We start from the raw sequence: 21,931 nt of genomic DNA, 5'->3' as shown, positions 1-21,931 counted from the left end.
GCTCCCAGCAATAAAGGCTTACACCTCTCTTTTACCACCAAGTCTTAATTGAAACTTCAATTCAAAGCTGTAAGTACTGTATGAAACAGATGTTGGTGCCATCTGAGTGTGGCTGGAATGAAAAAAAAAATTGGGGTGTTGAATGAGGTATCAGGTCTTCCTTCTAAGAAGGCTTGTTGTTCTCCCTTAACCACCATTGAAACTTCAATTCCAAGCTGTAAATGCTGGTCCAGGCCCTGATACCTCATGCATGGCCCATGGCTGACCGCTTTTTTTTCATTTGCAAATTTCGACTGTCAATTGATGCCACTTTTCATGATGTCAACCCCTAATCTTAGCAATTTGTGAAGCTTTTGGTCACCTCTTAACATGTTGTGTATACATTTTGTTTGGCCTCCCATTGAATCTAATGGCATTCGGGTACGTTTGGCAAACCGTTCGGCGAAGATGTTTGGTGAAAGTCTAATCGTTCAAGAATTGAACCAAACATTGAAATGTTCACTCATCTATAGCTCTCATCATGTAGCAATCCATATTGTGTATAATTTTAATACTGAAAACCCCTCAAAACTTAGTTTTGAGGTTAGGAGGAGGATTTGGTTTAGTTTCTGCTCCAAAAACTCAGCATACGTTTTGGTGTTCACACTAATATTTTGGAGCCGAAACTCCCCAAATCCTTGTCAGATTCTCAAAACTTGATTCTACTGATGTGTTCATGTAAATACGCAATTACATTTTTTTGGCTCTTCGGATTTGTTCAGTTTGACAATGGCCCATGAACTAAAAATATTTTGTGCATCTTGCGAGTGGATTTAAGTATAATATAAATGGATTCTAACCTGAAAGTTAGCACTGCATCAAAAGTCCATGTTACATTAAAAAAATTTTAATTTCTCTCCATGATTGTAGTACAGTTGCGCTTCTACAAAACAAAAGTTAATAAAAGTATACATAAGTAATTTAAGTCCATAGATAGAATAGACAATAAAAAGAAGCAATATAAATCACTATTAAGGCACACATTCTAGCCGAGAAAGAGGTATTCTATCATATTACCGCAGCAGGAGGGTCTTCAAAATTAGATTTCTAATTTAAGGTAAATAGACTTTCTGAGCACCTATGCGCACCAATACAAATCCGAAAAGATAAAAATGGTATTTCTCTGTGCTATTGTTCCTTAACAAAAGCTCAAAGTACAAAAGAATTATTGTTAAGCAGTTCATAAGAATTTTTTTATCAGTATGAATCCAGCAAGCATATTTCTCATTGGAATGATGAGAAAGAACAAAATATGTAGGTAGGAACATTTCAAGCTGTTTATCTTAGTGTTCTGCTTAGTGCAAACAGCAAAATAGACTTTGCCCACCACACTAATGGAGCGGAGGGAAAAAAAAACCTGCACTACTGTGATAATACCTTTGCAACAGAGATACATTAGCAGTAATAGGCAAAAAAATCCATTTGCAAATTCTGCCAGTTAGCATATTACAAGTGGGCCATTTTTTAAATATTTTTACAGACATTATTGTTTTTCAGAATGCTGCCAGAAAAAAAGCATAAAAGTGCTCTGTAAATATTAATATTTATACATTTAAAACCTTTTTGTAAGCCAGTCAGTTAATTTTCAAGATGCCGAAGGATGCTCTTGTTAAAAGGATGTGAATTGTTTTGTTTGTAAATGCCTAATGCTTTAAAGTACATATTCAAAGTGAATACACATCTAAACATACTGTATGTAGTCATTTTAATGAACTATAATAAATCTGAAAAGTATATCTCGTCATCACTACAAAATATATTGCTAGATGTACGTACATGTATAAATGGGATTGGATGGTGCACAGGCAAAATTTATATCTTACGTCATTCTCTCAAAGCCCTTTCACCTATGTTATACTGACCATTAAAGACGTTGTTTGACCCTGAATTTTTTGTTTTTCCCTATTCTGTGATATATTGTAATATAAAACACGCCTATAAATTTAGTTTTTTATTTTTATCTTTTGCTCCTCTGGACTTTCACTTCAATGCTTGCATCCAGTTTGTTTACATGCTCTGTTCTTCGCTAGACAGCTACCCTCTAAAGATTTTGAGCGACGGCAACCTAATGACCCTACATTTGAATTGGCTTTATGTTCCACTACTGTCATCAGGTGGGGTTGAGAAGTCTGGGCCAATCCAGGCCTAGTTCATTTTGATAAAATTCAGCCTGTCAGCATTTTTAGTTTTAGTGCCTGACCCTGGAGGCACTAAAAGCATGCTCTGACAAAAGACTAGTGGCAGGGCATGTCAGTACCTCCAAGGCATAGAGGGACAATTCATGCCACGTGTTCAGCTTGCATTAACAATAGTTGTACTACATAGAGGAATCATGGAGGATGCTATTACGGTCAGCTTAGTACTCCTTCACCATCTTCAAAAATGTTCCCTTCCTGTCTGACTACCCCTTGCATGAGGGCCTGGGCACTGAGAGGGTCTAATGAAACTGTCCCAGACCTTTGACAGTGTTCTCCTGCCTCTGTTTGAAATGTACTGCAGTACTGCAGTATTACCTTAGCAATATTAGACACTGCCTATCCTAAAATATGCTATCCCTCCTATAACAACTTTACCTGAACTGCTTCTGGAGGACAGTATGCTGAACATCACATAATTGGGTCTTATATAAGACCTCATGATGCAATGTGGCTGGCCAATTACAGTAATGCCAGTATCCAGCATGGCAACGACATTACTGTGAATGACAGGCAATCTCCGCATGTGTATTGGCTGTCTATCAGGCATCAAACATGTGGGATGGGGACTCGAACACTTGTGCAACCCTAATACTCAACTTAGTACTGAGCGTGCTCGCTCATCACTAGTTGTAATGTATTGTGATATGGATATGCATAGTGTATAAGATATGTAATGTAGGGAAGTGTAGTTTAGCGCTTAGTACATAAGGTAGGTAGCATTTGATAGTTGACTGTAGTTTAGATAGCGGCATTAGGGTAAGTTAGGAGTTAATGTTTGTGACTAACCCATAGTTGGAGGATTTTAATGTTAGTACGATTGACTACTATTTATAGATAGACAGGGATGCGATAAATGTAATTAGGAAGTGCTGTGAGAGCAATGCTGACGTTGGGGTAACTTACAAGAAAAGGAGACTAAGGGACATAAGAGTAGCGAGATCCTGAAGAGACCGAAAAGTTTGAGTGGCCTTACGGAAAGGGGTCCTTGGATAGGATGACGAATTCTAAAGAACCCTGAACTTGCAAAACGCCGAAAGCAACGGACATAAAAAGGATTGGGTTAATGGGGCTAGTGAGGTCCCAAGCGGTAGATCCAGTGGAAGAAATAGGATGCGGAACTGCTAAGCGAGTAGAGAGACATGTTGATCAGGACTGTGACGACAAGCTGGGTAGTGACAAAGTAGGGTGAAAAAGTGTGTTTCACCGGCCCTGGAGCAGACTACAGGGGGAGGATACTGTGTGAATGAAAATGTTTCTCACTGTAAATGAAATGTCCATATCACTTTGTCGCCGCTACCACTTGTACATAACCCACACCAAGTTACTATTCAGTAAAGACTGACTGTGTTTTAGAACAGGAATCTCCTTTATTGAACTGTGGAACCTATAGTCCTGGCCAGCCAACACCATCACCTACATGTGGTCTGCACGGGCGCAAGGTCCTCGCAGCACCAACTGCCATACCTAGCCAGGACCCCCACTTTCATGTAGTGCACCAGGTTGCAAAAAGTGGAGACAGATGACTCTCCCACACCGCACTATACATCATAGCATGATGCAAGTGACCACTGAGGTACTGTATCAGGGAATTTAAAAAAAAACAGAAAGAAAACAAAATTGACTTTTAGCAACTTGCTTGTTGCGGTAGTCTATGGATCACATTGTGACCTTATTCACTTACCTTCAGCTGCTATGTAATGTAGAAGCAGCTTAGAGTGATTTTGTGCAGCACAACCTGTGCTCTTTCCATTCAGCACTTTTTCCATCCATTTCAACATTTTCACTGCTCCCCAGACCTACTTGTGCTGGAAAAGTGCTTGGATTTCCTATTAACACCCCTTTACTCATTACTCAAAGTGAGCAGACGAACATTAGGAATTTCTTGGCTGAAGTAAAGAGCATCCGAGCATTTTAGTGTTCACTCAACTCTAGTAGAGTGGTTTGAATGATGGAGGATCAAAACCAAGTAAAATGTTCTGAAATCTAAGATTTCACGCAAATTAGAACAATCTACATTTCAATTCGAGAGGATGAGGAAAAAAAGTAAAAAAACTCTGGTGCCATTTCACACATGCTGCACACTCAGTGAGCAGGTCAAAAGCATCTGAAACAGCAGCATGAGCTTCTCCATACAGCCCAGTTGCAATCTTATCACATGATGTAATGAAAATAATCAGACAACTATCTCAGCAGGATGAAACATAGGATAAAACATATGGGCTGGCCAAGAAATGACATTTTATGCCTGTATTGTGTAGGTATGGGAGCTTAAAGCACAAAGCATAGGGATAGAAAAAGAAATAATTGTGATTGCTGTGTATTATGTTAGTGGTTATGTACCTGATTTAAAATGGTAGTGATATTCTCAGTATGTAAATAGAAATCTGAGATACAGTGAACTCTAGTAGCAGTCTCATCATCAGCACTCAGTGTGTAACTGTGTATTAATACATCTGTGATATACATCAAATACTGAAAGAAGGAAGATGAAGGTTCAAGGAGTTTAGTCACAAAATATAATTTTATTGGAATAAATTTAATATGCAAAATATTAAAATACAGATACGCGTCCTGAAGAAGTTGTGACAAAATGTGCGTTGTTACGATGGGGTTTATCCAGACTGACACAACCAGGTGGGTACCTTTGCGATACCGAGTCCGGAACTCTCTAGGCTGCATCCAATGTTGCCGAGGGGAAGGAATGGAGGACTGGACAGGACCTATGAGCTGGTGGGAGAGGATGTGGTAAGACCAGGCAGGGAGCAGGAAGTGCAGGAAAAAGGGAGAAGTTTACCGCCGGCAGAGAGAGAAGCAGTGAGAGAAGCGAGAAATACAGAGCGGTGTCGTGCCTCGGCAGATCTTGCACGAGGGCCCGCCAGAGATAGTGAGCGCGCAGAGTGTCGGCCGCTAAGCAGTACACAGTGCTCGCATTGAGAAGCGGGAGCCAGGTGTAGGATCCTGCGCTGTGTTCCCCATCTTTCACAGGCATGCAGAGGAGCACGCATAGGACAGAGACCTTTGCAGCAACCCTTCCCCACACTCTTGTTGCACAGATTAATGGACTAAGGGTTCAGCAGGCAAAACCGTTGCTGCCAGAAGCTTGTTTGTGCGTGGGCGGTGACGCCTGAAAACACTGTCCCGGCCGTTGCTGGGAGCTACTCCCACCGGACAACATGCAGCTGAGCAACATAGTAATCATGATAAGTTCATAACAAAGACTATTCTGTTATATTACCATTTCTTTTGTTAACTACCTTTTGTCTCCATATTGTTATAATTAAATTGCATTACTGTTAACCCTTGCTCTGCATTCCCTGCATTACTGCATCCTGGGACCTGCTTACACTCATCTCATGTAACTGCAGGCTACACCTGAGATAGGCTACAGTTCGCCTCTCTGATGTTTAGCCAGGAAATGTGGTGATAACCTAATCTATATATTGTTGGCACTATATCTGTTATTTCTTGAGGCTTCTCGATTCATCCAGTTACTGTCCTCTGACATATTCACACAGTGTATTGTACAAGTGGGCTGTAGTGTTGCACTATGCACTTTATCTGACCAGTCTGTATTTCCCTTACTCTGCTTAGCTGCGTCTGTATTTTAATATTTTGCATTTTAAATTTATTCCAATAAAATGATATTTTAGGATATACTCTGTGAGCCTTCAACTTCCTCTTTCAGTATTTGATATCTAGTTCATGAGTTTTCTGTCCAATATTTTCATGGTTTGGGGCATTTTTGTTTAATCTCTGTGATACACAGTAGAGATGAGCGGATCATTTTAAATTTCAATTCACCGACTTTTCCAAATTTATCACAAAAATATGATTTGCTTTGAATACATTTGCTCTAATCACATAAATAAAAAACCTCTAATTGCATGGAAATTATGTGCAGAACATTGCGAGTTGCCCTTGGAATAAATTGAACTTGTTTTGAGCTCTGTAATGCAAACACAGCCTATTTAATGCCCAAATTACTTTCACCTATCTGGCTAAGGGAAAACTGATGGGTTACAGCTGTAGCCTACAGCATATTTAATAACTTACTGCAGTATCAGTCTTTTTAGGCTACCTCATGTCATGACTCAGGACGGGGCGGAGCCGACCGTGGTGCAGAGAAAGGTGCGCAAGGTGTGAAAGAGGAGTGATGCAACGTGAGGCTCTGTTATTGCCACTTAAATCTGAACCTTCATCACTCATCAAGCCCATGGAAGTGGATGCGGTCTCCACGAAAGAAAGAGGAAGGTGCGCTGATTAGGGTTGAGCGACCTTCACTTTTATAGGATCGGGTCGGGTTTCACGAAACCCGACTTTTGGAAAAGTCGGGTCGAGTGACATCGGCCGATCCTATAAAAAAGTCGGGGTCGGGGTCGGCCGAAACTCGAAACCCAATGCAGTGCATTGGGTTTCCATGGTTCCCAGGGTCTGAAGGAGCGGAAACTCTCCTTCAGGCCCTGGGATCCATATTTAAGTGTAAAATATAGAATTAAAATAAAAAATATCCTTATACTTACCCTCTGACGCGCCCTGGTACTAACCGGGAACCTTCCTTCCTTAGAATCAGCCTTCCAGGACCTTCGGTGACGTCGCGGGTGACGTCGCGGCTTGTGATTGGCCGCGCGGCCGCCCATGTGACCGCTCGCGCGGCCAATTACAAGCCGCGACGTCACCCGCGACGTCACCGAAGGTCCTGCAAGGGCTGATTCTTAGGAAGGAAGGCTGTCGGAAGGAAGCAGGGCGCTTCCGAGGGTGAGTATATTCCTATTAGGTATATACTCACCCTCGGAAGCGCCCTGCTTCCTTCCGACAGCCTTCCTTCCTAAGAATCAGCCCTTCCAGGACCTTCGGTGACGTCGCGGGTGACGTCGCGGCTTGTGATTGGCCGCGCGAGCGGTCACATGGGCGGCCGCGCGGCCAATCACAAGCCGCGACGTCACCACGACGTCACGGCAAGGTCCTAGAAGCGCGGATTCAAAGGAGGAAGGCTGCCGATTAGTACCAGGGCGCGTCAGAGGGTAAGTATTGCAATATTTTTTATTTTAATTCTATATTTTACACTTTAATCTGAATTCCGATACCAATTCCCGATATCTTAAACATATCGGGAATTGGGATCGGAATTCCGATTCCAGATTCAAAAGATCGCCGACTTCATGGCCGACCCCCCACTGGGGTCGGGTCGGGTTTCATGAAACCCGACCTTGCCAAAAGTCGGCGACTTTTGAACAATTTCGACCCGTTTCGCTCAACCCTAGCGCTGATCATTAGGCAATTGCACAAACTTTTTATCAATCCATCCAAAAATAATACCAGTGGCACTGTTTTGGACATCAAAAAGTTGTGGCTTGTTGTCATTAAGCCTTTTAAAAATTACCCCTATTTCCAGAGCTGTTTCTTGAGGGTACAAAAACATGAGAGTACATTTCCCAAAATCAGTAGTACAGTAAAGCACTATGAAACACAGTAGTCAGACAGGAGGTGTGTGGCTGGCGTGGCTGTTGCAGGACCAGTATGGTAGAGAGTTAAGAAAGGACCGTGAAGGAGAAGCTTGGCAGTTTGGGGCTAGTAGTGGCAGCCCTAGCAGCAGTAGACTTCAGTACTGATGACATAATGGACTATGACTGGATGCCCATCAGAATCTGGTCCATTGACACAGGTGGCAATAGAACAGTGTAGGTGAAAAATCAATGGTATCCCCAATTTAATAACTGACAACAGTCGTTGGTGCATGAAAGTATGCAATGATCCATGCTAGCTGTTCAGACAGTGCATCTTCGCATTCTGAAGTGCAACAGGTTGTCGCAATATGAGAAAAAAAATCCGGTCTATTGTATCAAATATACCGTAGGTGTTGTTGCATTGTTTTAAATACTTTTTGAGTCCTATTCATTGCTCCAATTAATCTAATATTACAAGTGTACACATGCCACCTAAATACAGTAGCAAGTTGCACATGCTTGCTTATGGGAAGTTATTCTACCTACATTTTGTGGTCATATCCTATTTTGTAGTGACAAGTAACCTTTTTTTGTAATATCTGTTTTAATTGTCTCCTTTAGATACCGTACACCACAAAAACATTCTTTTTTTTGTAAATGAATTTTTAGAATTTAAAAAAAAAAATTAAATGATAGAATGACACAAAAAATGTTAGTGCACAATATTGTATAGTTTGACTCAATAAACAGTAATGATGAGTAAATTCAACACTGAAGAGTTCATTACTTACAAACACAATTAAAGAGGTTGTCGACTACTTTTACACAGATGGCCTTTCCTTAGGATAGGTCATCAATGTCTAATCAGCTGGGTTCCGGCTCCCGACACCCCCTCTGATCAGCTATCGGTGTCGGCAGTGCATATACTCACTTGCCGAGCTGCTACGTGTAATTTTAGTTGCTGGCGCAGGTACTGCTCATCCGCCTATTGATTTGAATAGAAGGCAGATGTGCAGTTCCCTGCATCAGCTACTACAAATAGATGTAGCAATGCAGCAAGCGAGTACTTCCAGCCAGCAGCCACCACCGCTTACACCGATAATAGCTCATAGATGGGGGAGCCAGATGTCAGACCCCTGGCCGATCACCTGTTGATGACCTATTCCAGTGATAGGCCGCCAAGTAAAAGTAGTCGACAACGTCTTTGAACATTTACAATAAGTGGACAGAACTGGACAGGACAGCGACACAGAAGGAGGAAAAGCTGAAGAGCAATTCTATTTCGACACCTAATACCTAACATGCTTTTTGTAACCATGTTAAATAACAGTCTCTTTGAACTCAATATGTGTCCCAGGGTGCCCAGACCACTTCAAAGAACTCAGTTGTGTTATTTAATAAATAGGGCTGTGAGATATTCCATGCCTCACACATTCTGTATACACACATGTAAATTGATTATTTTATGGAGGTGAAGTCAATCTTCACTTACACACAGTCAGACATCTAGCAGCAGTGATCATGTGAAGTAAAAGTTGTTGGGTTTTACTCCTGTTTTGAAATGATTGGATATAAAGTAAATAAGATTTAGAATCAAGGGACCAATGACCCTAATAAAATGATCTTTAACAAGGCCAGATGTTAAAAACTGACCTGGGTTGGAGTAGTGGTATTGCAACCACTAGGGCTGCACTGACACGTAGCAGAGTAGGGAATCGGCCAGAGGTCAGTACATGGAAGTGTGGCACCCCTAGGGGTATTTGCCACAAAAATAGTTACTGACAGTAAGTACAAATACTAAAATAGCAAGACTGCACTACCACCTCCGGCCAGAAGGGGGAGCTCCAGAGACTCCCCTTGATCCATTCTGGTCTGAGAGAAGAAATGGCAGTTGGGCCAAGGAGCTGATAGTGAGAGGTCATACAGTTGAATCTCTAACAGCCCTGTGACTGTTACCAGGCCTAAATCACCGGCCTGAGGAGAAGAGGGATAGAGAAAAAGGACATTGTGAGAACCGGGTAGCATTAATCACTACCCAGAACAGGCGCAAAGACGGATACCGGATCCGTGGCTGTATTCATTATATATAATACAGCAACCGGAAAAACGTGAGGTGATATCAGCTTCACTAGGGTCGGATGCAGCAACAGACACAGAGTTCAGCGGTACTCCCAGAGGGGGTAAACCGATAAAAGGACTCGGGTTGCCCGTCGAACCAGGACCCGGAGGGGACAGATTGGGCCGGCAGCCAGTTCACATACAGCAGCAGGGCCACACAGAAATTGCGCACAATAAGAGGCGAAGACCCCGGCAGGGTCAAAGTAACTCAGAGTTCCCATACAGACTCCGGTGACAGGACTGGTTGTAAATCCTTTTATGTTAAAGTAAACTGGTTAAACGTTTCAGTGCCTCAGTCTTTCATTTGGACAATAGCCATCTATCCAGGATCGAGATCGTCACCGCTGGGAGAACCTGCTGCTGATCAAGTAAGTGCCTGTCCCCTCATGATACCCCTTACACTGTGCATTGCCTGAGGCCACAGCACCGGGTCAAGCCACCCGTGACATCCCCCTCAAGAGACAGACTCCATTGGTCCGGTGCTGGGTATCCCGGTCTCCTGGGCGTCACAATTGGCGTCACGAACAGGATCTAGCCAGCCCGTATACCGGGTATTGTGTGCCGTGATTGGAGCCCAAAACTGTGAAAACTGGGATGAAAAATCTTGAAAATTGACTTTATTAAAGAAAAATCCATTCCCCATTGAAAACTATTGAAAGTGACTTTTCCCCATTGGTTATAATGGAGTAAAGATGGCCGCCATCCCCTGAGGTAATCACTTCATAACCGTTAGGCACGAGACTGTTAATTGAGCTACGCCATCACCTGAGCCCCAGTCTAACTGAAAAACTTCAGAATCCGCCATTACAGAGCGCGGTGGGTGGGAGCAGCAGGGGGCGTGTCATTGTGGGCGGCACCAAGCTGAGCGCTCTGACATCAGAGCAAGGGGAAAATCGATCCTGCTGCACAGCGGAACGAATCTACACTATCCCGACGGAAGCGGAGGACCGGAAGGGTCCGGATTAAATAAGGGGGCACAGTATGTCGCAGCACGGAGACGCCGCAGCACTCGGCAACGCTAATGCAGCTGAAAGACAGAGTGTCAATAGAGAGTCCGGCAGCGCAGCGGTGCAAGGAGTGGCGCCCATCATGCCGGTGCTGATGCCATATACCCCGGGTGGCCCATGGCTTCCAATGTATGAAGGTGAGCCTAATACCCTTGACGATTTCAGAGAAAAGATGCTGGCCCATTTTGACATGTTCCCTGTGGGTGAAGTTCAGCGTGTTAGTCTCCTGATGATGCAGTTAAGTGGCCATGCTAAGCGAGAAGTCACAGCATGGGCAGTTGATCTAAAAGGCACTGTTGAACGCATATTTGCTGGATTAAAAGCTACATTTGAAACCACGGCCAGCAGCAAAGCTAAAATACGATTCTTTAGTTGCAAACAAAAAGCTAATGCGGGCGTGAGAGACTTTGCCTTAAACCTGCAGGAAGCCCTTAAATCACTTACACTGGCTGAACCCATTTTTAACACCGGAGCGGATAAACTGCTAAGAGATCAATTTATTGAGGGACTCTACACCCCTTCTCACCGGGGGCATGTGAGCATGCTTGTTTTTAAGAACCCTGAATTGACATTTGCCCAATTAAAGGAGAGCGCTATACGTCTCCAGCTGGCAGAGGCACCTCGGGATCAGGATCCTGCGCAACCCATGGCAGAGACACCTCAACAACAGGGAGTGCCAGTGACATCAGCTATGTCTGGGGCCATTGCTAAGCCCCTGGGGCCCAGTACTAATGAGGCTCTTCAACAAAAGCTTGACTCTTTAGCTGATGTTGTTGCTTCAATGGCTAAAACCATGCAGGAGATGAGAGGACACAAGATGGAGTTGGCAAACTGTAGAGAGGATGTTCCATGGATGAGACCCCGGAGATACCCGACATGGAGAGGACGACCCCGCGACCGCTACCAACCGGATGGACAGCCCATTTGCCGCCGTTGCCAGCAGCCGGGCCACTTTGCACGAGATTGTGATTTAAACGGGAATCCCCTGGGAATGCGGGCCGCTTCGCAGGAATGAACTTTCAAGGCCCAACACCCTGGCACGACAGGTACATCGGAGGACGACCCATTATCCCTATCGTGCTGGACGGAATTCCCCTCAACGCTTTGCTGGACACAGGTTCCCAGATTTCATCTATACCGTATATCCTTTATAAGAGGTACTGGGCTGATGCAGATATTGATAAAGGGCCCTCTGATGTTGAACTAGATATATGGGCCAGTAATGGTAAGTTGGTACCGAAACTAGGATTCAGGGAGATGACCATAAAGATTGGTAAAGTAGAACTGAAGAAACAGGGTATAATTGTTGTTGATGTTGACCGGCGGAACTGTGAACCAACTGTATTGATAGGAATGAATGTGTTAGAGAACTGCTTTTCCGAAGTCATTTCTGTCTTACAGCAAATTGCTGAAACTGCCCAATCCTGCCAGCAGAGAGTTCTCCGGAGGGAAATAAAAGTATTGATGTTAAGGCAACAGGTAGAAGTTGCAGGTGGAGAAATCGGCAGTGTGAGGGTAAGTGATCCAACGTCTATTGTAATCCCACCAAAAACAGAAATGCTGGTATGGTGTAGAGCAGCCATTGGTACTAAGGGACGAGATTATCAAGCCTTAATAGAACCAGTGTACACCGACAGCAGGCCCACTATACTCACAGCACGAGGGATAGTCGAGGTACACCGGGGACGAGTGCCGGTACGACTTTTGAACTGTGGAGAGGAAGAGGTCACTTTGCCAAGGTATGCTACAATGGCAAAGCTATATACTGTTGACAACAATGCCATCACAACCATTGAGCCCTTAGAACCAACCTGTCAGGTGGAAGGCAATGGCTCAGATGGAGAAATGGAGGATTGGTGCCAACAGCTACACGTGGGCATAAATTCAACACCTACCCATCAAAAACAAGGGGTGTATAGGCTAGTGACGGAATATGAACAAGTCTTCAGTAAACACCCATTGGACTTCGGACGGATAGAAGGGGTAGAACACACAATCCCCACAGGTGACCATCCCCCAATAAAAGAAAGATATAGACCCATACCGCCCGCTCACTATCAATGTGCAAAAGATATGCTGAGGGAAATGAAACAGGCCGGGGTAATAAGAGACAGCTGTAGCCCCTGGGCGGCCCCTCTAGTGATTGTCAAAAAAAAGGACGGAACCATGAGAATGTGCGTAGACTACCGGAAGATTAATAACATCACCCATAAAGATGCCTACCCCTTGCCTAGGATAGAAGAGTCCTTAACTGCTTTGAAATCTGCTAATTATTTTTCCACCTTAGACTTAACAAGCGGGTATTGGCAAGTCCCTGTGGCTGAGAGAGATAAGGAAAAGACGGCATTCACCACACCAATGGGTCTATGTGAATTTAATCGCATGCCGTTCGGACTCTGCAACGCATCCGGTACCTTCCAGCGGCTGATGGAATGCTGCCTCGGACACAAGAACTTCGAGACCGTCCTCCTGTACCTAGATGATGTGATCGTCTACTCAAAGACTTACGAACAACACTTAATAGACCTGGCAGAAGTGTTCGAAGCCTTATCCAGGTATGGCATGAAAGTCAAGCCATCCAAATGTCACCTTCTCAAGCCAAAGGTACAGTACCTGGGACACATCGTGAGTTCGGAGGGAGTAGCACCAGATCCCGAGAAAATAAGCGCCATAAGGGATTGGCCAAGACCTACCAGCGCAAAAGAAGTGAGACAATTCCTGGGATTGGTGGGTTACTATCGCAGATTTATAAAAGGATTTACCAAGTTGGCAGCACCCTTGCAAGACACCTTGGTAGGGCAGACGAAGAAACCTTCAAACCGAAACCCTCCTTTTCAGTGGAACGACGAAAGGGAAGACTCCTTTGAACAACTAAAGAAGGCACTAACCGGAGAAGAGGTTCTGGCATACCCAGATTACCATAAACCTTTCATCCTCTACACCGATGCCAGTAATGTGGGACTAGGAGCGGTGCTGTCACAAAAGCAAGAAGGTCGGGAGAAAGTCATCGCCTTTGCAAGTAGAAAGCTCCGGCCTACTGAAAGAAATTCAGAAAATTACAGCTCCTTCAAATTGGAACTACTGGCAGTAGTTTGGGCTGTGACGGAGCGTTTCAAACACTATCTGGCTGCTGCAGAATTTATTGTCTGTACTGACAACAATCCGTTGACCCACCTGGACACAGCCAAATTAGGTGCATTAGAACAGCGATGGATAGCCCGGTTATCTAATTACAACTTCATAATCAAGTATCGAGCAGGTCGCAAGAATGGAAATGCTGATGCCCTATCCCGGATGCCACACTTGAGAGATGTAGAAGAGGAAACAGGGGAGCTTGAAGAAATTGAACTACCAGCCTTCCATCATCCCAAGGCAAAACATCATCAGTCAAGTACCTATCAGAAACAACAAGAGGTGAATTTTAATCCGTTAGCACACCATAGATGGGCTGACACCCAAGACAGCAATCCGGCTGTGAAGTTGGTGAAGGAACTGTTGACTGAGCAAAGTGCATATCCCTATGAGGATGCCCCAGAAGAGACGCATCAACTCTGGAAAGAGAGAGGCAAAATGTTCCTGTATCAAGGGAAGCTCTGTAGAAGATACACCAATCCGAAAACACATGAATTGGTTTGGCAGATTATTGTGCCTAAACAAGATGTGAAGATGGTCCTCGAAGCTTACCATAATGGTGCTGGTCACTTCGGTTGGAAAAAGTTAGAAGTACTTCTAAGAGAAAGATTTTATTGGGTCGGGATGAGAAAATCAATCGAACAGTGGTGCAGAAATTGTGGCCCGTGCAACCTCAGAAGAAACGATCAAAAGAACCAAAGAGCACCACTGCAGCCCATAATCACCAAACAACCACTTGAACTTGTAGCCATGGACCACGTGAAGTTGACACCAAGCCGGTCCGGCTATGTCTATGCCTTGACCATCGTGGACCATTATTCACGTTTCTTGGTAGTAGTACCCGTAAAAGATCTGACAGCAAAAACAGCAGCCAAAGCTTTCCAAACGTACTTTTGTAGACCCCATGGATATCCGGAACAGGTTCTCACCGACCAAGGTACAGCCTTTGAATCAGAGATCTTCAGAGAATTCTGTAATATGTATGGTTGCAAAAAGATCCGGACGACGGCCTATCATCCACAAACAAACGGCTTATGCGAGAAGATGAACCATATTGTAATAGACCTACTAAAGACTTTACCTGAGACAGAAAGGAATCAATGGCCAGAGAAATTGCCTGACTTGGTGGATCTGTATAATCATGTCCCGGTGAGCTCCACCAACTGCACCCCAGCTTACCTTATGCGTGCAAGACCCGGCCAATTACCAATCGATCTAGAAATGGGAATTCTGAAACCAGACGCAGAAGTTCAAGACTCCAATTGGGATATCATACGGCAAAAGCAGTATCGCCAAGTGCAAGAGAGTGTGGAAAGAAGCCTTCAGCAAACTAGAGAAAGACAAGAGCGAACTTTCAACCAGAATGCTCTAGCGACCCCATTAAGACCGGGTGACCAAGTGCTCAAGAGAAATCGTCGAACCAATAAACTGGACAATCAGTGGGAAGCCGTACCCTACACAGTTTTACCAACAAGAGTGGATAATACTAAAATGTGTCTCATTAGCAAAAACGGAGGCTTAACATCTGTACTAGTGTCAAGAGACAATCTTAAATTATGTCCGGAAGCATTGAAAGAGCCAGACGTTGTCCAGCCAGAACCAGAAGTTATTCAACCCATACAGGTTCAACCAGTAAAGGAAAAAGAAGAGGAAGTGTATCACACCTGTATAGGAGACTTTCCCAAAACCCTACTAACATACCATGGTGCAGTAGTGGTTCCCATGGTGGCCTTTTACCCAACACCGAACCCAATACCAGAAGTCCCAAGACAGGAAGAGGCTGACCCCGTACTACAGGAGGTTCCAGGCCAGGAAGAACAGATTCCTGGTCAGAGTAATCCCATTCACGGTGGACTTGCCAACTCCATAGTCGTGGAATTATCTTTAGCAGAGCGGGCAGATACTACATCCGCAGTAGACAGTAGTACACCACATGAAGAGACACCGCTATTACGTAGATCACAGCGTAGTACCCAGGGTCAATTACCGGCCAGGTATGCAGATTACCAACTATAAAGCTCATAATGTGAATTGTATATATGTTATGCCGTATATAGTTAAACAGAAAATGTAGTATAGTCATTGCTATCAGTCTGCAACGTTTAAGCCCAGTGCCTACAGAGACTTGTCTGTATGAACTTATTGCATATTCTTGAACTTTTTATCAGCCCGGAGGCACTAAATCAAAGCTCCGGAAAGACTGCTTTTTGAACTTTGCTTTTTGCTCTTTTTGAACTTTCTTTAGACTTTATATTGATAACTCCGTTGGAAAAATGGAACTAAATTCCTGGACACTAAGTACAGTGCCGTTCCTAATACCTTCAAGGATAGAACTGTATTAATGGACGCTATTTGAAGTGACTTTTTACAGAACTCTATTTTTGTTTCCTTGAGTGGTTTTTGTAACTTTTCATTTTTAAGACTCTGTACATATTAATTGTAATTTCAAAATGTTATTGTCCCACAGTCCCGGAGTACTGTTCTTAACTAAGGGGGAATGTGGCACCCCTAGGGGTATTTGCCACAAAAATAGTTACTGACAGTAAGTACAAATACTAAAATAGCAAGACTGCACTACCACCTCCGGCCAGAAGGGGGAGCTCCAGAGACTCCCCTTGATCCATTCTGGTCTGAGAGAAGAAATGGCAGTTGGGCTAAGGAGCTGAAAGTGAGAGGTCATACAGTTGAATCTCTAACAGCCCTGTGACTGTTACCAGGCCTAAATCACCGGCCTGAGGAGAAGAGGGATAGAGAAAAAGGACATTGTGAGAACCGGGTAGCATTAATCACTACCCAGAACAGGCGCAAAGACGGATACCGGATCCGTGGCTGTATTCATTATATATAATACAGCAACCGGAAAAACGTGAGGTGATATCAGCTTCACTAGGGTCGGATGCAGCAACAGACACAGAGTTCAGCGGTACTCCCAGAGGGGGTAAACCGATAAAAGGACTCGGGTTGCCCGTCGAACCAGGACCCGGAGGGGACAGATTGGGCCGGCAGCCAGTTCACATACAGCAGCAGGGCCAAACAGAAATTGCGCACAATAAGAGGCGAAGACCCCGGCAGGGTCAAAGTAACTCAGAGTTCCCATACAGACTCCGGTGACAGGACTGGTTGTAAATCCTTTTATGTTAAAGTAAACTGGTTAAACGTTTCAGTGCCTCAGTCTTTCATTTGGACAATAGCCATCTATCCAGGATCGAGATTGTCACCGCTGGGAGAACCTGCTGCTGATCAAGTAAGTGCCTGTCCCCTCATGATACCCCTTACACTGTGCATTGCCTGAGGCCACAGCACCGGGTCAAGCCACCCGTGACATCCCCCTCAAGAGACAGACTCCATTGGTCCGGTGCTGGGTATCCCGGTCTCCTGGGCGTCACAGAAGCAGCAGTATATTTTGGATGATTAGAAGGTTCCATAGTCAGGAGTCAGCCAGAGGTCGGTACACAGGAGCAGCAGTATAGTATGAAGAATAAGCAGGTTGTGTAGTCAGGAGTCAAGCTGAGGTCGGTACACAGAAGTAGCAATATAGTTTGGACAAGGCAGAAGATGAAAGGAGAACTTGACTAAAAACTGGGAGCTCAATAATCACACAACGAAGGAAGTGCAATGCCATTTTTAAGTAAGGAGTTTAATCAATACATTAGAGGGTGAAGCCAATCAGTAACTCAGAGTAGAGGCAATAAGGGACACAGGATGAAGGCAATCAGGAACCCAGGGTATAGGTGATCAGAAACACAACAAGTACTAGTATCTATTGAGCTGAATAGCTCAAAGGGAAGAGCTGCTGTCTGGTGCACAAGAGCCACAGTGTTTAAATTCTGACACCAGAGTAACTGATGTAAATCTCCTACAGAGTTGCCACATCTCTAGCAGCAGTTGGGAATAGTAATAGGGAAGGAGTGTGATACTAATACATAAGTAGCTTATACTGATTTTCCATGTAGGTGAAGCATGTGGAAGTCTTAACTGCGCTCCTCCATATCCCTTGCCAAGTACTAGGTGAGAGGGATTCCCCAGGAAGCTTTCCCATTTGTTCATGTATGAGTGTTTCGGGTGATCATCTATACAACAGAGATTTAGTAATACAGGTATCAGATAAATACCTGTATATCATCTTGATCCTTTAGTTTAAACACCAGCTCCTACAAAACATTTCAAAGTGGGTAGCTTGAAATACTTTGAGGGAAGAGAAATGAGAATACATATAGTGCCTGATTTGCATGTAATTATAATGAGAGTTAAAGGGTATGATGATAGGAGATTGTAATGTATCTAAAGGTAGTAAAACTTTGAATACATATCAACTATTTATACATAACAGAAAAGTTGCTTCTTAACCCCTTCATGACCTTGGGATTTTTCGTTTTTCCGTGTTCGTTTTTCACTCCCCTCCTTCCCAGAGCCATAACTTTTTTATTTTTCCGTCAATTTGGACATATGAGGGCTTATTTTTTGCGAGACGAGTTGTAAATTTGAACAACATCATTGGTTTTAGCATGTTGTGTACTAGAAAATGGGAAAAAAATTCCAAGTGCGGTGAAATTGCAAAAAAAGTGCAGTCCCACACTTGTTTTTTGTTTGGCTTTTTTGCTAGGTTCACTAAATGCTAAAACTGACCTGACATTATGATTCTCCAGGTCAGTGCGAGTTCATAGACACCTAACATGACTAGGTTATTTTTTACCTAAGTGGTGGAAAAAAATTCCAAACTTTGCTAAAAAATAAAAAATTTGCGCCATTTTCCGATACTCGTAGCGTCTCCATTTTTCATGATCTGGGGTCGGATGAGGGCTTATTTTTTGCGTGCCGAGATGACGTTTTTAATGATAGCATTTTGGTGCAGATACATTCTTTTGATCGCCCATTATTGCACTACAAAGTTATGGGCCCCGGTGCGAACTTTCAAATGGGGCCCCCCCCGCCAAAATATTTTTCACCCAAATCCACATCCTGCCCATGCTCCTGCCCCATCCGACTCCGCACTCTGCCCCATCTGACTCCGCACTCTGCCCCATCAGACTCCGCACTCTGCCCCATCAGACTCCGCACTCTGCCCCATCAGACTCCGCACTCTGCCCCATCAGACTCCGCACTCTGCCCCATCAGACTCCGCAATCTGCCCCATCAGACTCCTCACTCTGCCCCATCCGACTCCTCACTCTGCCCCATCCGACTCCTCACTCTGCCCCATCCGACTCCTCACTCTGCCCCATCCGACTCCTCACTCTGCCCCATCAGACTCCTCACTCTGCCCCATCCGACTCCTCACTCTGCCCCATCCGACTCCTCACTCTGCCCCATCCGACTCCTCACTCTGCCCCATCCGACTCCTCACTCTGCCCCATCCGACTCCGCACTCTGCCCCATCCGACTCCGCACTCTGCCCCATCCGACTCCGCATTCTGCCCCATCCGTCTCCGCATTCTGCCCCATCCGTCTCCCCATTCTGCCCCATCCATCTCCGCATTCTGCCCCATCCGTCTCCACATTCTGCCCCATCCGTCTCCACATTCTGCCCCATCCGTCTCCACATTCTGCCCCTGTCTCCACATCTCACCAGAACAGCAGGAACCGGAAATCTGCTGCTGGTTGATACCAGAGAACACGAGCTGCACACAACCAGGACTGAGCTGCTGAGAGCTGAAGGACCTGTGGTGACGTCATCGTCATGTGATCAGGAGGCGGAGCTGATAAATGGTGAAAGCCCTATGATAGTGATGACGTCACCACAGGATCTTCAGCTCTTCCTTTCAGATCAGGCGTCGGCTGCTGATCTGATGTGTGCGCCCGGCAGGTCAGGTGGAGGGCCGGTCTGTCTGTTGCCGTGCGGGAGGAATCACCTGCACGGCAACAGTTTTTAACTTTTTGCTGGTGTCGGCGTGCATCTGACCTGCCGGGGCCCCTGACTTCCCCCGGGCCCGGTCGCAGTGGCGACTGCTGCGACCGTGGTAGTTACGCCACTGCATCTCCCTGTGAACCGCAGGACCCGGTACCGAGTACCCTAGAGCCCTGGCAGGGCGACTCAAAAACAGAAAGAAAGGCATGCATGACCCAGCGCACATGGCAACAGTGGTGGTTAGCCACAAACCAATATCAAAATAAAAAGTGAGAAGCCAGTCTGCTTATGGTCAGAATGCAATACAAAAAGTGCACATGCACATATTAATTTCTAACTGTATCTCAAAATGTGACATTTAGCAAACAATTGATCAATTCTTTGAGTCACCGCGCCACACCAAGGCATTCTCATAATTGGGCAATCCTACTCTACGATTTTTTTATTCGCTATGCCATTATGGCCTCCTAAATGTGTTGGAAGCAAGACATTAATCCTACTTTACGCTTTTTATTCGCTGTGCCATTACGGCCTCCTAAATGTATTAAAAGCGGGACCATATTGAATGCAAACTGTACCTGTAGCGCTTCAGAATCACTCCCATGGCGCCAGAAAGGGTACGCGCAGATAAAGGTCGACCAGGTCCAAACATAGACATTTCAGATCTGACCTACACACTGCCTGACCAGCACCACAAATAAAGAGTGAGACAGGCCTAGGCACAGGTGCACAAATTAAACAGAGCCTGGGGCAGGGCAGGGCTGCTGTATGTGTGTGCAGCAGCCTAGATCAATCACAATGAGAATAGAAAGAAGATGACCCAGCGCGCACGGCAACAGTGGTGGTCAGCCAGAAACCAATATCAAAATAAAAAGGGAGAAGCCAACGCTGCTTATGGTCAGAACGCAATACAAAAAGTGCACACTCACATATTAATTTCTAACTGTATATCAATTGCTAAATGTCTCATTTTGAAATACAGTTAGAAATCAATATGTGCATGTGCACTTTTTGTATTGTGTTCTGACCATAAGCAGCGGCCATGCGAACCTTTTATAGCAGCATTGCTACAAAACCTTCCAGATGGTCCAATAGGAGCCGCAACAAGACCGGATCATGTGACCTCTGACCTCCAATGGGAGGCCGTCCCATGGGCATGCTCAGTATGGGTAAAGCAGGACTTAGTCCCAGAAAGACCCGCTCACCGCTGATCAGTGCTGGCTGCAAAGGCAGAGCCTGGAAGGACAGCAGCAACCAGTCGCACAGTATCAGCCTGAGCCAGACGCTGGGAGCGACATCTCCGCTGAGCAGGCTCCACTGCGGCTGGAGAAGAATGAGAGACTACAGCGGAGATTGTTGGAGATTCCCCCTGTGCAAAGGTGGGATCTCGACACCTAACATTACCCCCCTCCTAGAGCCCCCCTCCTCCTTGAGCCTCGCTATGCTCAAAAGATGCAATGAGCAGCAGAGCCCGAATATGCTCCACAGGTTCCCAGGTTCTGTCCTCTGGACCGTGACCCTTCCAGTCCACCAGATAGTATTTTTTGCCACGCACCACCTTGCACCCCAAGATAGGGTTCGCCTCGTACTCATCCATGGATGAATCCGATGTCCCGGCAGAAGACACGGAAAAGCTGGACAAATAGATGGGCTTTAACACTAGAAGTCCCAGAGAGGAGCCATTTAACATTTCTACCTTTGGAACCTTTGGAGCTCGAAATTTCTGGGACTTCTAGTGTTAAGAGGGAAGCGTGGAAGTTGTCAGTGATACCAAGGCATGGAGGAATAGCCAAATGGTAGACCACAGGATTAACCTGTTCCAGAACCGTGAAAGGACCAATGTAGCTAGGCACAAGTTTGGGGACTCAAGTCGCAGCCTGATGTTACAAGCAGAGAGCCACACTAAGTCACCAGGAGCGAAGGTCGGAGCGGGGCACCAGTGTGCATTAGCAGAAGCCCTCATTCTCTCCTTGGAAGGCTGAATGGCATCCTGAATGTGGTCCCAAACGTCACGTACCTCCACTGCCCAGTCTGCCACCCTGGAATCAGTGGATGACACGGGCATGGGCACAGGGAAACGCGGATGCTCACCGTAATTAAGGAGAAAGGGAGTCTTCCCAGTGGAATTGGCTACGGCATTGTTCAGAG

This window comes from Ranitomeya imitator, chromosome 1, assembly GCF_032444005.1.
Source record: "Ranitomeya imitator isolate aRanImi1 chromosome 1, aRanImi1.pri, whole genome shotgun sequence".
NCBI lineage: Eukaryota > Metazoa > Chordata > Amphibia > Anura > Dendrobatidae > Ranitomeya > Ranitomeya imitator.
The sequence above is the reverse complement of the archived record's forward strand: the minus strand, read 5'-3'. Positions refer to the sequence as shown.